The sequence below is a fragment of the Phaseolus vulgaris genome, chromosome 8 (assembly GCF_051622355.1).
Source record: "Phaseolus vulgaris cultivar YP4 chromosome 8, ASM5162235v1, whole genome shotgun sequence".
Classification (NCBI taxonomy): domain Eukaryota; kingdom Viridiplantae; phylum Streptophyta; class Magnoliopsida; order Fabales; family Fabaceae; genus Phaseolus; species Phaseolus vulgaris.
The window spans coordinates 22942778-22960171 of record NC_143505.1 but is presented as its reverse complement, the minus strand read 5'-3'; the positions used below and the strand labels follow the sequence as shown (position 1 = coordinate 22960171).

The window sequence follows — 17394 nt, the reverse complement described above, 5'->3', positions numbered from 1 at the left end:
TTTGACGCGGCTGCCTTGATAAGCCTAGAATATAATGCCGAGCTTCTGGGAAACTACATATGTGCGGGAGACTTCCCTTATGACCTTCCTATTCCTCGCTTTCGTTGGATTCTTGTATGATTTTGTTTTGAAGTGCTTTGTTTTGTGCCCGTCTTTTACTGTGCTTGTCCCTTTTTTGCATAGGTTCGAAGATAAACGATCAACAAAGGTCGCTGCTGGCCCAGGCGTTGAGATTCGGGGACGGAGCTTCTTCGTCGCACTGCTCAAACTCCGGGGGCCACTGAAGAGTGACCTGTTTTTGCTTCTCGTGCGAACATTAGAAAGTGTACAGGATTATCTTTTCACCTAACTTGCAACTGTTATGAACTCTGTCTGTAACCATAACTCTGGATTTACGCTTTTCTTTATGTTAAACGCTACTCGATTTATTTCTTCTTGCTCGCATCCGCTTTTGTTTTCTTTGTTATACTGCGTTCGTCGCCTTCAACACTCGCCTCTCGTGTATTCGACCTTAACTCTTTAAGTAGCACGTGCCCTTTCTCCTTTGTTCTCTGTTCTTTCCCTTTGAGTCGTGACACATATTCTCTTCCTGATTCCCTTTCTCACGGCCTCGTTTGCTCTTAGTACCTGTGAGGGATGTCCACGCGCTTGAACTTCCTCGCCCGAACCCCCAACAGCTTCAACTGAGTTTACTGGGGAATAGGCGGTGTGCATTTTTGGGCGATGCCTTACGTAGGCGATGCCTGTACGAGGCGATGACCCGAGCTGTCTTCTTGGGCGACGCCTTACTCAGGCGATGGCTGTACGAGGCGATGACCCAAGCTGTCTTCTTGGGCGACGCCTTACTTAGGCGATGCCTGCACGAGGCGATGACTCGAGCAGTCAACCTGTTGACCCTAATCTTTGGTCAACGAAAAGAGGAATGCCTCGCCCCCACTATCTAAGTGGCATTCCCTGCTGACGTGACATTCCTTTGTTCAGTTTGATTTGACACTCTCGGGACATCTGACGCGACGTTCTCCGTGTTCGACGTTTAAGTTATGTTTTAATCTCTTGACACGTGATGCGATCCAACAACTGAGGACGAGCGTCGCTTGCGCTTCCAAGTTAACGTTACATCTTTCGAAAGTGCGCGCTCCAATCCACTGTTTCATTCACCTCTTGCATTTTCTCTACTGTTCATCTTCCCCAAACTCTCTCTGCAATCTTCGTTTTCTCTCTCGCGTTTTCGATCCCGAAACTCCAGATATTAAAAAAGGTATGATCTTTCTCCATCACTGGCTCTCCTTTTAACTTTCGTATTGATACAACTGCCTGGGACTGCTTATTTTCCTCGTATCTCTTGTATTCTCTTTCGTTTTTGTCTGTTCCTTTTCCTCTTCCCCTTTTCTGAGCTTCTTCGTGCGAGTAGGGATTCTCGTAAGGTTTTTGTTTCTTCCCCCTTTCCTATCCTTTTTTGCTAAAACTTTTTCTCATCTTTATTCTTCAGTCTCTTCGCCAATGGATCGTACTAAAACAACAGCCAATCCTCCACCCCTCAACGTTAACTATAGAGGCCTTTACTCGTGGGCTCCAGTCGAACTGCTCGACGAGTGTTCAAGCTTAGTGTCCACTAAAGCCTGGAGGGACCACGTAGGGGAACCATGTACCTACGACCATCGTGCCTTTGGGAAGAGGCATGGTGATGACATTGCAGTGCTCCCTTGCACTCTAGGAGAGCCTGTTTGTGGGGATGAGCGGGCCAATAACGGGGACCCTTTCTTTTATTTCTACCAAGTTGTTTTTAAGCGTATCGGGATGCGTCTGCCCTTCTCTCGATTTGAGAGGGAGCTGTTGACGGAGATTAACATCGCCCCAGCCTAACTGCACCCCAATGGCTGGGCCTTCGTCAAGGCCTTTGGCGTTTTGTGCGGCTTCTTCGGGTGCGCTCCTTCCGTTGACATCTTCCTGCATTTCTTTGAAGTGAAGAAACGGGGGAAAAACCTCTGGGTGAGCCTCAGCAATATCCCTGGAAGGGTTCTCCTATCTCTCTTCCAACAATCCTTCAAGGGGTGGAAGGGGAAGTTTTTCAAGGTCTGCTGCTCTGACTACGACCCTTCTGCCCTTGACGGTTTTCCCCTATATTGGGTGAATGAGGTCAAAACCATGAAGTCCAAGTCTCTGGATGAATTGCCCTCGAACGATCGAGAGGCTTGCAAGATATTGACCAGTGTGGGAGGCTTCGATACCGCCACCCTGATAAGCCTGGAGTTCAACGCCGATGCTTTAGAAAAATACATAAGTATGAACATCTTTTCCTACGACTTTCTGGGCTTTGCTCTTGCTGGATCTTTGCTTAATGCGTGATTTTCCTGCTTCTTTGTGTTTTACTTTCGCCCGATGCCTAACTTATGCTATGTTTGCTTTATTGGTGTAGGTTCAAAAATGGATAGGCAACGCCGGTTGCGTTTAGCCCAGTTACTGAGGCCCAAAGATGGAGCTTTGGCGTCTCCTCCCTCGGCCTCTTCCGCACCTCCATCTTCTCCTATCCCCCAACCTCAACCTGCAACAACACCAACGAACCCAACAACTCCAGCTTCTCCTCGTCCACTTCCAAGCTCTCCACCTCCCATCGCCGCCGTGCCTCTCGCGCTGGTTGAGGCGGGCGCTTCCTCAGCCCCCCTTGACAAGGGCAAGCAGGTGGTGGAGGTTGTTTCTGATGATGAGGACTCTGCTGAGGGGCAAGTCTTCAAACGACAAAGGACCCAACATGCCCCTCAGATGGTCGCCTCCGCCACTTCCTCTTCTCATGGGGCGGAGTCCTTAAGGGAGGATCCACCGAGCGCCACCTCCCCTCCCCAATCAGTGCATCAGGAGAGGGGGTTCGAAACTGAACCCGTGGTCGTTCTTCCCCCTGCCCCAGAAATTCCTCTTCCCATGCAGGAGTCATTGAGGGGGTTCCTGAGCCTGGGATCTGCTAGTAGCCAAGATGAAGAGCCTCAGAGGAAGAGCATGTACTATTACATGGGCCTCTTCATGTCTTGTGCCTACACTTGGCACAAACAGTCCAGGGCCAGGACCGCCCAAGCTTCTACCTTCCAAGCTCTGGAGAAGGAAGTTGCTTCTCTGAAAGAGGGGAAGGAGAAGCTCAAAGAGGAGAAAGAGAGGCAGGCCGCCCACTGGGGGCGTCAAGAGGGTGCCTACAAAGAGTCTCTGAGGATGGCACAAAAGGCCAGGGAAGAGGCCAACAAACGGCTGCACGAGGTGGCCCAGTCCCAAGCAGAGCTTCTGAATGAAGTGGTCCCTCTTCGCACTAAAATTGCTGATCTTGAAGCGGTGGTAGAAACTTCGAAAGCCTACCAGAAGAAACTCGAGGATCAATGCGTGGATCGGGAGCAAAAGCTGGGGAAAACTGAGGCTGCGCTCGAGTCCAAAACTGATGAATGCGCCCGGTTAACCACTGCAAATGCCACTCTCCAGGCCAAGGTTCAGGAGTTGACTTCTGCCTTGGCCTCCAAGGACCAAGAAATGGTAGCTCAAGCCGCTAATTTCAAAGTTGTTGAAGATAAGCTGGTAGGGGAGTCTGCTTCCAGTTTCGCTGAGGGGTTCGCAGAGGCCCTTGTTCAGGCTGCTTGTGTGAACCCAGGAATCGACGTTTCTGGGTGCAGCCCTTTGAACGAGGTAGTCGACGGCAAGCTGGTGCCTTTGGAGGCTTATGAAGAATAGCCCATGTCCCCATGCCTATACAGAATTATCTGATAGTTACCTTTTGCTCAATTTATAATTACCGCGAACCTTGTCTGTAATTATGACTCTGGATTTATTTTAATGCATATTTGAACTTCATCTTTACATTCTTGTCCGCTTCTAGCTTCTTTTGCACTCTTATCCGTTTCTGCTTCCTTTTCTATATCAAAGGCTCAACTGGTACTTGCCTTCGATGCATTTCTCGGTTGTTTCGCCTTTACGCTGTTGTGTAATCATCTGTTATAGCTGACTAACTCTTGCCTCAAAGAAATCAACTTAGCACCCATTGATGCTTAATCTGGGCAGCGGCTTGGGTCAATCTTAATATCTGAAATGTCGTTCGCCTGAACTGCTAAGTGTCATGCACATTTCTATGTTAACGCCTAAAACTTTGCTGGCCTGGTTCTGCACTGAGGACCTTCAATCTTGCCTCCATTTGCTTAAGCAAAGAGGTCTTTTAATCTGTTCTCGCCTGAACTCACTCGAGGGTGAGGAGGGCTTTCTCTAGTGCCTCCACATTGCCCAGGGGTACTCCCCTTTCCCCGGATGCACTGTAGACTTTAAACTGTTCTGAACATCGGACGCTGGAGCTAGCTGTTCCTACTTGAGGAAGGGGCGTCCCGAAGGAATTCCTTCATCCCTGATCAAGGACTAGGCACCCAGATTTAACTTGTATTTATCATCTGACACCGGGGCTAGCTATTCCTACTTGAGGAGGGGGCGTCCCGAAGGAATCCCTTAACCCCTATTCAAGGACTAGGCGCCCGGATTTTAACTCATCTGGTACCGGGGCTAGCTATTCCTTTTTGAGGAGGGGGCGTCCCGAAGGAATCCCTTAACCCCTATTCAAGGACTAGGCGCCCGGATTTTAACTCATCTGGTACCGGGGCTAGCTATTCCTATTTGAGGAGGGGGCGTCCCGAAGGAATCCCTTAACCCCTGTTCAAGGACTAGGCGACCGGATTTTAACTCATCTGGTACCGGGGCTAGCTATTCCTACTTGAGGAGGGGGCGTCCCTAAGGAGTCCCTTAACCCCTACTCAAGGACTAGGCGCCCAGATTTTAACTTATACTGGCATACCTGTTATCTTACCCTGGACTTGACTTCTGCTTGACTGTTTGGTGGCGACGCCTGTTTCTGGCGATGCCTTGTTCCGACGACGCCTCACCTTGGCGACGCTTCATCTTGGCGACACCTTATCTTGGCGACGCCTTCCCTTGGCGACGCCTAAAGAAAAAGCTAGAATAGGAATATCTTTAAACTTTTCTTTTCTTTATTTGGGTGACCTCGTTAAAAAACCCCCGGGAGGGAAAAAGAGTGTCCCCTTTACAAAATTTCAACTAAAATAAAACTTTAAATTCGCCGCATTCCAACTGCGTGGGATGGGGCCCCCTTCTAGGGTTTCTAACTTATACGACCCATTCCCTTTGGCTTTGGTTACTCTGAACGGTCCCGTCCACTTAGGAGACAACTTGTTCTCTAATTCGTAGGGGTGAGCCTTCCTCATGACCAGATCGCCAATCTGGAATTGTCGCAACTTCACTTTGGAGCTGTACTGACGCTCCACTCTTCTCTTCACAGCCTCGACCTTAATTTTCGCTTCTTCCCTAGCCTCGTCTATCAAGTCCAGGTTCACCCTCCTTTCTTCGTTGGATTCTTCCGCCACGAAACCTAGGAAACGGGGCGAGCTCTCGTGTATCTCCACAGGGATCATGGCGTCCGATCCGTACACTAGGCTGAAAGGTGTCTCCATAGTGGAGGATTGAGGCGTGGTGTGGTAAGCCCATATAATCCTTGGCACTTCTTCTGCCCATGCCCCTTTAGCCTTCTCTAGTCTGCGCTTCAATCCTCTCAAAAAAACTCTGTTTGCTGATTCGACCTGCCCGTTTGTCTGGGGGTGTTCGACTGACGCGAACACCTGCTTGATTCCTACTTCTGTACACAACTTTCCCAACTGCTGGCTCGTGAACTGGGTGCCATTGTCTGAAATGAGACGCCTTGGCACCCCAAACCGACACACAATATTCTTCCAAACAAAGTGTTGTACCTTGTGCGCGGTGATCTGTGGTACTGGCTTGGCCTCTATCCACTTGGTGAAGTACTCGATGACAACGATCAAATACTTCATCTGCCTTATCGCTAATGGGAATGGACCTAGGATGTCAATCCCCAATGTATGGAAAGGCCACGGGCTGTATATGGATCTCAGCTCCTCAGGCGGCGCCTTGTGCCAATCAGCGTGCATCTGACACTGCTTGCAATGCTGGGTGTATCGCACGCAATCCTCTCTTACTGTTGGTCAGAAAAACCCTGCGCGTATCACCTTGGATGCCAAGGATCTTCCTCCCACGTGGGTCCCACAAATGCCTTCGTGGAGCTTAGCCATTATCCTGGTGCACTCATCGCCGCTTACACACGTCAAGATAGGGTGCGTAAACCCATGTCTGAACAATATCCCATCTACTAGGGTGTACCTGGTGGCGTTCCTCTTAATCTTCTTGCCCTCTTCTGGCTCCGTTGGGAGGATTCCATCCGCTAGGTATTGCCTGTAAGGGGTCATCCACGTGTCGCCCTCTTCCACAGCACACACCTGTATACCTCTTTCTTCATCTGGCGAGGCTGCGTAAGTACGGATGCAGGGTGCCCTCACCGTATCTTGAATTAACGAGCGATGACTCCTTAGTTTTCCTTTTGTTGTACTAACATGAAGGACGTCCACCCTATTATCTGCAACGAATTTTCGCGGCGTTTTGAGAGTCTCCTGTATTACGGTCCTCTGCCTTCCCCCCTTGCCTGAGCTGGCCAGCTTGGCGAGCAGGTCAGCTCTGGCATTTTGCTCCCTGGGGACATGCACCAGCTCAAACGCAGCGAAGACTCTTTTCAACACCTCGACGTACCTCAGATACACTGCCATCTGGGGGTCCTTTGCTTGGTATCCCCCTGTTACTTGTCCTGTGACCAATTGTGAGTCACTCTTTGCCAAGAGGCTCTGAGCACCCATTTCTTTAGCCAAAAGCATCCCCGCAGTCAACGCCTCGTACTCCGCCTGATTGTTGCTTGCCTTGAAGGCGAAGCGTAAAGCTTGCTCGATTAAGACCCCATTAGGCCCCTCGAGAATTATTCCAGCGCCACTCCCTTGCTGGTTGGAGGATCCATCCACTGAGAGCACCCACTGTGCCCCTAATTCTAACTCTTGAGGATCTCCTCCCGGTGAAAGTTCCGCTACAAAGTCAGCATAGACCTGGCCTTTGATGGATCCCCGGGGCTCATACTGAATGTCAAATTCTGACAACTCCACTGCCCAACGTACCATCCTTCCGGCCACGTCTGACTTTTGGAGTACCTTCTGGATGGGAAGGTTCGTCATTACTACCACCGTAAAACTGTGGAAATAGTGGCGAAGCCTTCGTGCTGAGAATACCACCGCTAGTGCTGCCTTCTCTAGCGATTGGTACCTTGACTCTGGGCCTTGCAAGACCTTGCTTACGATGTATATGGGCTTCTGTACCTGGTCTTGTTCCTGGACCAGTACAGAGCTAATGGCCCACTCTGTTACTGCAAAGTATAGGCGGAGGGGGACGCCTACCCGTGGCTTGCAGAGCACGGGTGTTGTCGCCAAGTACTCCTTCAGTTTGATAAACGCTGTCTCGCACTCATCTGTCCACGTAAAACGACTATTCCTCTTGAGGCATTGGAAGTAGTGGTGGCCCTTTTCCCCACCAGCTGATACGAATCTCGATAATGCTGCCATTCGCCCTGTCAGTTGTTGAACTTCCTTCACTGAGGTTGGGCTCCTCATGGCGATGATGGCTGCACATTTGTCAGGATTCGCTTCTATCCCTCTTTCTGTGAGCATGAATCCTAGGAACTTTCCCGCCTCTACTCCGAAGACGCACTTCTTTGGGTTTAACTTCAGGTGGTATTTTGATATGGTGGCAAACAATTCTTCCAGATCAGCAGCGTGTCTCCCTCTCTCGCTCAAGGTTACCACCATGTCATCTACGTAGGCCTGCACGTTTCTTCCTAGCATTGGTGCAAGGATTTTGTCCATCAATCTCTGGTAGGTGGCGCCTGCATTTTTCAAACCAAACGGCATTACCTTGTAACAGTAGCTACATGTGTCTGTCATAAATGCCATTTTGCTCTCGTCCCGGGGATGCATCTTGATCTGATTGTAGCCTGAGAACGCATCCAGGAAACTCATCATCTTACAGCCCAAGGCACTGTCTACTAATGTGTCAATGTTGGGGAGTGGGTACGAATCCTTCGGGCATGCCTTGTTTAGATTCGTGAAGTCTACGCACATTCTCCACTTCCCATTTGCTTTCTTGACTAGGACTACGTTGGCTAGCCACTCAGGGTATTGTATCTCCCTGATGTGCCCCGCGTTCAATATCTTCTGAGTTTCTTGCTTCACGACGAGGCATCGCTTCTCATTGAACTTCCTCCGTCTCTGTCGCACAGGGCGGACCTTAGTGTCCATGGTAAGGCGATGGCACAAGAAATCTGGGTCGATGCCAGGCATGTCTGCCGCGGTCCATGCAAACGCGTCGAGGTGTCGTGAGATCACTGCCGTTACCTCTCTTCATTCTTCCCGGTTCAAGTGGCGTCCTAATTTGAACGCCTTTCCTCCTATTTGGTTTTCCACCACGTTGTCCTCTGGTTGGGGCTGTTCACGTTGCGCGTTTACCGGGCGAGACTCGTTCATGGGGTCCTCTTCCATAGGCGTCGCATCGTCGGGCATCGCCTCCTCCGACTCTTCTTCCATAGACGAGGCGTCAAGGCGTCTTCCCTTTGTGCCTGCGTCATCCCCAGGCATCCTTTTTTCCATGGATTCTGGTTCTGCTGATGAACATGAGGCGGGTGGTCGTTCAATTACCATGACCACGCCTCTCTTTGTTTTTAAGCTGTTCTCATAGCACTTCCGGGCTTCTTCCTGGTCCGATTTGATGACTTTCACTTTGCCGCTAAGGGCTGACAGCTTCATCTTCATGTGGCGAGTGGAAGGTACTGCCCTCAACCTGTTTAGGGCGGGCCTGCCCAACAAAATGTTATAGGCCGAGTTAGCGTTAACCACCAGGTATCAGATGCTTTCGGTACGCGACGCCGTTCCATCAGTGAACGTCGTCCTCAGCTCTAAGTACCCACGTACCTCCACTGGGTTATCTGCAAATCCATACAAGCATCCGGTGTAGGGTCTCAAGAGGTCCGGGGACAACTGTAGCTTGTTAAAGGTCGTCCAGAACATGACATCAACGGAACTGCCCTGGTCGACGAGAACCCTATGGACCTCCTTCCTGCTGTAACTACTAAGATGACCACGGGGTCATTGTCGTGCGGGACGACATCCCGTAGGTCAGCCCTTGTGAACACGAGGTCTGATTCCCAAGGATCGTCCGAGAATTCTTCTGCAACTGAACTTACTGACCTCACATACTTTTTACGTTGAGAGGTCGTGGGCCCCCCTCCAGAAAATCCACCAGAAATGGTGTGAACCTCCCCATGGACTGGCATCTCGTGTGCCTGGCCCTCCTCTTGTACTACCGTGGCTGCCGTTGTAGGGGATCCTACGAGGTAATCCTTTAGGAAGCCACTCTTCACAAGTTCATCCAGCTGATAGCCCAGCGCCAAACAGTTGTTAATATAATGTCCAAATGCTTCGTGGAATTCGCACCACGACTCCTTGTGGGGCCCCAGAATTTTGTCAGACTTCGCTGGTGGCCTCAACCTGTCTGCTATGTTGGGCACAACAATGAGATCTTTGAGCTCCACCACAAAGTTGTGCCTCAGCGGTCTACCCCCCTCTCTCCTTCCTTCAGTTCGGGTCCTTGGCGGGGCCCTCCTCGCCTCGTAGGTGCGCTTTCTGTCTGGGTTCCGTCTCTCGGTGGCAGCTTCGTGGACCCTAGCGGGTTGCGTGCGTATCTGCACCCTCGGTCGTGCAGGTGCAGCAGGTATGCACTTCTCGTATGTCTCGCCCTCTGAGGTAATGTGCTCCAACGCTCGTCGCCTTACTTCAGCAAAAGTCTTGGGAAGCCTGCAGTTAAGCGACTTACCAAAAGACCTAGGTCGCACTCCCTTCCTGAATGCGTATACAATCATGGGTTCATCGGTAGTACCCACCTTCACCACTTGTGCTCCAAAGCGGCTTATGTACTCCTTCAGGGTCTCCCCTTGGAATTGTTTCACGTCGAAAAGGTCGTACGAGACCGGGGCTGGGGCCCTATTGGCTAAGTACTGCTCTCTAAATAGTCGTGAGAGTTGAGCAAAGGACGTGATGTGACCCTCTAGAAGGCTGACGAACCAATCCAGGGCCATTTCGGTTAAAGTGCTCATAAAGAGCTTGCATTTTACGGCGTCAGAGCCTCCGACCAACATCATCTGTGTGTGGAACGCCGCGAGGTGTGCCTCAGAATCCTCCTTTCCTGTAAAGGTCACCTTGGGCCCTGTGAACGTGTTGGGGATTGCTGCTCCTAAGATCGCTTGTGAGAACGGTGTGGTGAATTCCCTAAGTGGGGAGGCAGTCTCAGGCTCGTCTACATCGTGCCGATCGCGACGTAGCTCCTCGTTGGTACGGTGGAGCTCCTCCTTTCTCGACAGAGAGGCTGTGAGATCCGTCTGCATGCGTTCCTGATCTGCTCTTGAGGCTGCCATTGCTTCTTGCAGCCCTTGCACCATGCCCACAAGTTGTTGCATGGTCATCTCTTCGCTCCTGGAGCGCGGAGGTCTGGTGGTCATGGCTTTTTGGAAACTTTCTCAACTTATCCGGGTTTTGGGAACTGGAACTAAAAAACGTGTGTGGTGGGGCTGATGTTTTATATCGGCCCCACGGTGGACGCCAAATGTTCCGTCCGGCTGACCGGGATCGTCTTTGCGCGTGGCCTGTCCTCGCGAGCTAGGGCACCTTCGTCTTGCTCCGTCTGTGAGTACCTGAAAGAAGTGAACAAAGGGGCGCCCTCGCGGCCGTTTTCACTCCGACGATCAAGTCAGCTAGCGAGAAACATCAAAGTGACACACCCTTGGGAGGTGGTCGAAGAAACTGTGCTAAGTCACTAAAATCTGAGAGCTAGAATGGTGTTGCCCTAATTGCCTTGTGCCCACAGTGAGTGTGCCGCAAAGACAACTAGGGTTTTTCTCCTCTGTGTAACTGTGTTAATCTAGGTTAAAAACTCGGTCCCTTTTCAAATGCCCCAAGGTCCCTTTTTATACACCTATAATCTTTAAAGCGCATTGAAAGCGTATAAAAACATTCCTTGGAACATTCGAATCTTAACTGAATTAACGCGTACCTTGGCAAACTTTCACCGAAACCTTTAATGAGCACGTGTGCCTTGCCACGCATCCCTTTTACTTGATCGTTTATTCAATGTGGAGGGTCCCACAGCGCCGTCACCCAACTTAGGGTTATTCTATCGTGTGGGCCCTATTTCCTGCGAAGTGCTTCTGGCTCGTGGGTTGATGTTCTGGGTGCCAACTCATGTGCCTCAATCACTGGTTACTTGCCCTGGGGTATATCTACCCTTCTCTCGTACCATGCACGTGGTTCTCCCCTGGTTGTGGCCCTCTCACGGGTCGTATCTGTTCCAGGGTCTCCCAGCAGTGGCGTAGATACTTCATGAGTTAGGGCATCCCCTTCTGGTGCTAGACTTGCGGCCTTGAAGCCGCCTTTCTCTTCTCCTTACTACTGTTCTGGACATTTGAGGCCCGAAGCCTCTTCGGCGACGCCTCTCTCCCTCGGGCGATGCTTCTCTTTGGGCGACGCCTCACTTTGGGCGACGCCTCACTTGGGCGATGCCTCCTATTGGCGATGACTCGAGAGGTCGACCTACTAACTTCTCTTCCTTGGGTCCCTCGAAGGGCCCCCATCATGCGTTGACTCTGACCTTCGGTCAACGCCCGATGACGGGACGGTACAATTGGATATGTGCAAATCAAGATAATAATGCAGAAACAAATATGTCTAATGCAATTAACGAGGATCCCACAAATTTTGATTAATTCCCGAAAATCTTGTTGGAAATGAATGTGGACCTTTATGAAGATTTTCCAACCGAGCCTTTCATCCCACTAAGAAACATGCCCTAAAGCCGACTCGGAACAAAACACCTCACAACCCCCCAACCTTGAGCCTAAAAGAGTAACAAGGTTTATCGAGACATACAAAGAAAATTGTCTTTCTTCCAAGACTAGGCACGCCTTAAAACCGACTAGGGTGAGGATGGCTCACAACCCCAACATTGAGCCTAATAGAGTGAAAAGACTTATTTGTGACATACTTAAGAAAATCGTCTTTCTTCTAAGATTGGCCACACCTTAAATCGGACTAGGACCAGGAGGCTCACAACCCCAACCTTGAGCATAAAAGAGCGACGAAGCTTACCAAGACACATTTAAAAGAATCGTCCACTACAAGAAAATGATTAAATGACAACTAATTTAGAAATTTTTTTTTCTATAGTAACTAATTTAGATACCATTTTATAAACTAAAAATTATTAGTTACTAAAATGGTATCTATTATTAATAAAAATTATAATAAAATTAGATACTATATTTTTGGTAGCTAATAATAGATAAATAAAATAAAATAAAATTATAGACCATTTTTTAGTCTCTTTGTTAAGATGTAATTGGAAACCAATTTTTAAGTCACTTTTAATCTATTTTAGAAACTATTTTTTTGTTTATGAAAATAATAAAATTAAAAACTAATTTTTTAGTTTCTAATCATCACATAATTAGATACTTAAATTTTTAGTCACTACTATTTAAATTTAGATACTAATTTTAGAGTAATTAAATTTTATAAAATTAATTATTTTTTTAATTTTTTTAATTTTAGCAAATTGGTTGCAGGTAGGTAAATTTTTTTTTTTAATTTGGGCAAATTGGTTGCAGGGAGATAAAATTAATCTATCTTTCTCTTTAGCCTTTTCTTCTCATCTCTCAATCTCCACAACACACTCTCCAACCGCCGCCGGCGACGCTCCCCGGCGGCGACTCACCCGCGACAACAAAGCACCCGTGACGGCAGCACATCCTGCGACAGCAACGCGCGACGGTAGCGCATCCTGCGACAACAACGTGCAACGGAATCGCATCCTGCGACAGCAACACGAGACTGCAGCGCATCCCGCGACAGCAACGCACAACGACAACATAGTAGTATGCTTCTCCTTTTCTCATTTCATGCTTTATTCTTACTCTGTTTTTTATTTTTTGTGCTTGCTCATCCTTATAGATTTTAGGTCATTGCAGTAGAGTAGAGTAGGATGCTTCTCCTTGTCTCAAATTTAACAATTATATTCCAATGTGGAGTTTCAACATTTGATTTTCAATCCCATAGACTCTTTGAATGGTCCTCCTACACATTTTTTTAATTATTACCATTTCAGAAATCCAAAACTTGGCAATTCTTTTTAATCTTCTCATCCAGTGATCGCGTAAATACTTAATTTATAACTTCTCAACTATCAACTGATAACACAGTTGATAGTTTTTTTAATCTATTTATAGATTCCTTATAAGATAATAGTGTTAGTTTTATATCAGTTGATAGTTTTTTTAATCTATGTATAGATTCCTTATAAGATAATAGTGTTAGTTTTTTTTTTTGGAATAGAGTATTCTTTGTTGTGTGGTATAAAATGCAAATCAATCCATTAATTTATTCACAAAAGCAACGCGCGACGGCAGTGCATCCTGCGACAGCAACACGCGACAGCAGCGCATCCCGCAACAACAATGCACGACGACAATAAAGTAGTATGCTTCTCCTTGTCTCATTTCGTGCTTTATTCTTACTCTGTTTTTTATTTTTTGGGCTTGCTCATCCTTATAGATTTTAGGTCATTGCAGTAGAGTAGAGTAAAGTAGGATGCTTCTCCTTGTCTCAAATTTAACAATTATATTCCAATGTGGAGTTTCAACATTTGATTTTCAATCCCAAAGACTCTTTGAATGATCCTCCTACACATTTTTTAATTGTTACCATTTCAGAAATCCAAAACTTGGAAATTCTTTTTAATCTTCTCATCTAGTGATTGCGTAAATACTTAATTTATAACTTCTCAACTATCAACTGATAACACATTTGATAGTTTTTTTAATCTATGTATAGATTCCTTATAAGATAATAGTGTTAGTTTTTTTTTTTTTTGGAATAGAGTATTCCCTGTTGTGTGGTATAAAATGCAAATCAATCCATTAATTTATTCACAAAAGTCTCCATCACTCTTAAATTTATGCATCTTGAACACATTAATAAGATATCCATTTGTATGAAATTGGCCTTATAATCTTGCACACACTTTTTGATTTTATAAACAATACATATGATGTTTCTATTCCAATCTTTGACGCCACATAATGAGTATCTTCTAGCATTATTTAATTTGCGAGATCGAATGTGGTCTAGTTCCAGACCTATAACATTGTTACATATAATATTGAATGACTGAGTATTAAAAGTCATAAGATTAGAACGTTTTATGACTTGGGATAACCTATTTTTTTTTATGAGTTTCCTTTCTACTTATTGGATTTAGGATTTTAATTGGATATCCTCTTTGTTATCAATCCTTTTGAAGAATAGGATTTGTTTAGCACTACCATCTGCATGAAGCTGAAAATTAAACAAGAACCACTCAAGATAACCTAATTTCTTCTATGTGTTGAGATGGATTTGTTTAGAAGTCTTATATTTATTCATAGGCTTTATATATGAAACTTTTTTGTTGAATGTCTACGTAGCTAATATGTGTATTAATATGTGTGTGGTAGGTGAGTAAATAGGTTGAATTCTTTTAGTTCAAGACTAGTACTTGTGGGGCTGCAAGTTTCTCCTGTTCTTCCGACGAAAAAAAGGTTAGACATTTTTTATTTTAGTCATTGTATGTTCATAGTTTAGGGAATATTTTATTGTTCTCAAATAAATTAAATAATGATAGATTATAAGACTTTGTTTTATAGTTGAATGATGCATTGTGTTATACGACATATTCTGGATATTCGTCAAAATTGAAGTTGGATGTATGATAGATTTATGTCTGATAGAAGGGGATATAAATATTCATTTTGAAAAGGAGTAGATGAATTTGTGTCCTATGCATGTGAAAAAACAAATTTGTCAAATGGAAAAATAAGATGTCCTTGTTCTAAGTGCAAAAATCTAAGGTTCTTCCACTTTGAAGAAGTTAAAGTTCATCTTTATAAGAAAGGATTCATTTCTGAATATTGGTATTGGACATGTCATGGAGAAAGTGACCCAAACATATACATAGATACTAGTCTTGAGATTTTCAGTACATAGGAAGAAATGGTTTATGATGTTGCTGGTCTAGAGTATGAAATAGATCATGATCAAGAAATGGATGACTCTCCAAGTATGAATGAGACTCCAAACATAGAAGCCCAAAGGTTTTACGAACTATTAAATGCAGCCCAAAAACCATTATGGCCCGGATGTAATAATCACACCGAATTATCTTTTGCTTTTAGATTTTTGACAATTAAATCAGAGGGGAACATGTCTCAAAGATCTTGTGATCAAACATTAGCCCTTATGAAAGAGACACATCCTATTGGTAATCTTATTCCTAAAGATTTCTATAGGGCCAAAAAGTTAGTCTCAAAACTTGGTTTAACTGCAAAAAAAATTGATTGTTGTGTTGATGGTTGTATGTTATTTTACACTGATGAATAAATGAAGTTAAAAGAATATAGATTTTGTCACAAACCACGTTTTCAGATACGAGGTGTTGGTAGAGATAAATACATAGAGGTTCCTGTTAAAAGAATGCATTATTTACCTCTCATTCCTAGGCTTAAGAGATTATATGCCTCCATGAGTTCTGCTCCACATATGAGGTGGCATCATGAAAATAGACGAGAACCTGGGGTGTTGTGTCATCCATCTGATGGTGAAGCTTGGAAACATTTTGATAAAATGGATCCTGAATTTGCATCTGAACCAAGAAATGTAAGGTTAGCTTTATGTTCTGATGGTTTTTCACCTTTTAATAATTCGACTCCACCTTATTCTTGTTGGCCAGTAATTATCACCCCCTTACAATCTTCCTCCAGAATTATGCATGACTACTCCTTTTATGTTTTTGACATTAATTATCCCTGGGCCACATAGTCCAAAAGGTAAAATTGATGTGTATTTGCAACCATTGATTGATGAGTTAAAACAATTATGGAATGGAGTGTTGACATATGATATTTCAAGAAAACAAAATTTTATGATGAAAGCTACATTAATATGGACTATTAATGATTTTCCTGCATATGCAATGTTGTCGGGTTAGAGTATATAAGGGAGATTAGCATGTCCATACTGTATGAACCAATCAAAGGCTTTTAGATTGAAAAGAGGTGGGAAAATTTCTTGGTTTGATTCTCATCGTCAATTTTTGCCTATGGACCATTCATTAAGAAAAAATGAGGATGCATTTTATAAAAATCGAATTGAAAAGTCTCAACCTCCAAAATTTTTGACTGGGAATGAATTGTGGGAACAAGTTTGTTTTTTCCCAAAAACAACTTAAGTTAGTCCTTGTATTTGTGATGAACATGGTGGGTCTCATAATTGGACAAAACAAAGCATCTTTTGGGAGTTGCCTTATTGGAAAACCAATTTGATAAGACATAATCTTGATGTAATGCATGTAGAGAAAAATGTGTTTGATAATGTCTTCAACACAGTGATGGATATAAAAAATAAGACCAAAGATAATGTTAAGGCGAGAATGGACTTGAACTAGAACTACAAGTTCAACCTAGTGGAAAAGTCTTAAAGCCTAAAGAAAAGTTTGTTTTGTCCAATGAACAAAAAAATATTGTTTACAAATGGATTAGTGAGTTGAAAATGCCAGATGGGTATGCCTCAAATTTGCATAGATGTGTAAACCTAAATCAGAGGAAGTTGTTTGGAATGAAAAGTCATGATTGTCATGTGTTAATGGAGATGTTATTACCTATTGCTTTTCGTGCACTTCCCCATCAGGTGTGGAATCCTATAGCTAAATTAAGTAAGTTTTTTAAGGATTTGTGCTCAACAATTTTGAGAGTGGATGGTTTGTTATTAATGGAAAAAAATCATCATTACGGCATGTAAGTTGGAACAAATATTTCCTCTTGGATTTTTCAATTCCATGGAGCATCTACCTATTCATCTACCTTATGAAGCTAGAGTGGGAGGTCCTGTTCAATACCGCTGGATGTATCCATTTGAGAGGTAATTGTTTAGTTCATTTAATGTACACAATTGTATATGTTACTTATAAGTTTAGTAGTTAACAATATGCTTTTGTATAGGTACTTGAATATGTTGAAACGAATGGTTAAAAACAAATCCCATGTAGAGGGTTCTATTTGTGAGGCGTACTTAAGCTTGGAGACTTCTCATTTTTGTTCATATTATTTTGAGTCACATGTCCAATCAATGAGAACTAAAGTTGGTCGAAATGATTTTGGAGGTCAAAATGACACGAGCCAAAGAACTTTATCAATTTTCAATCATGTTGGTCGTCCAGGAGGAACTTGTAAGAGTCATTATTTGAATGAGAAAGAATTAGCTACTGTGCATTTGCATGTCCTGCTTAATTGTGAGGAAGTTCAACCATATATTGAGTAAGTATTTTAATTTTATATCTCATTTATTTATT

The 17394-nt window shown here is 44.9% G+C and overlaps 1 pseudogene; it reads left to right on the top strand.

The window, feature by feature from the left end:
* The first annotated feature begins 10460 nt into the window (after positions 1 to 10460).
* Positions 10461 to 17363, top strand: LOC150025521 (uncharacterized; annotated as a pseudogene).
* Positions 17364 to 17394: the final 31 nt, after the last annotated feature.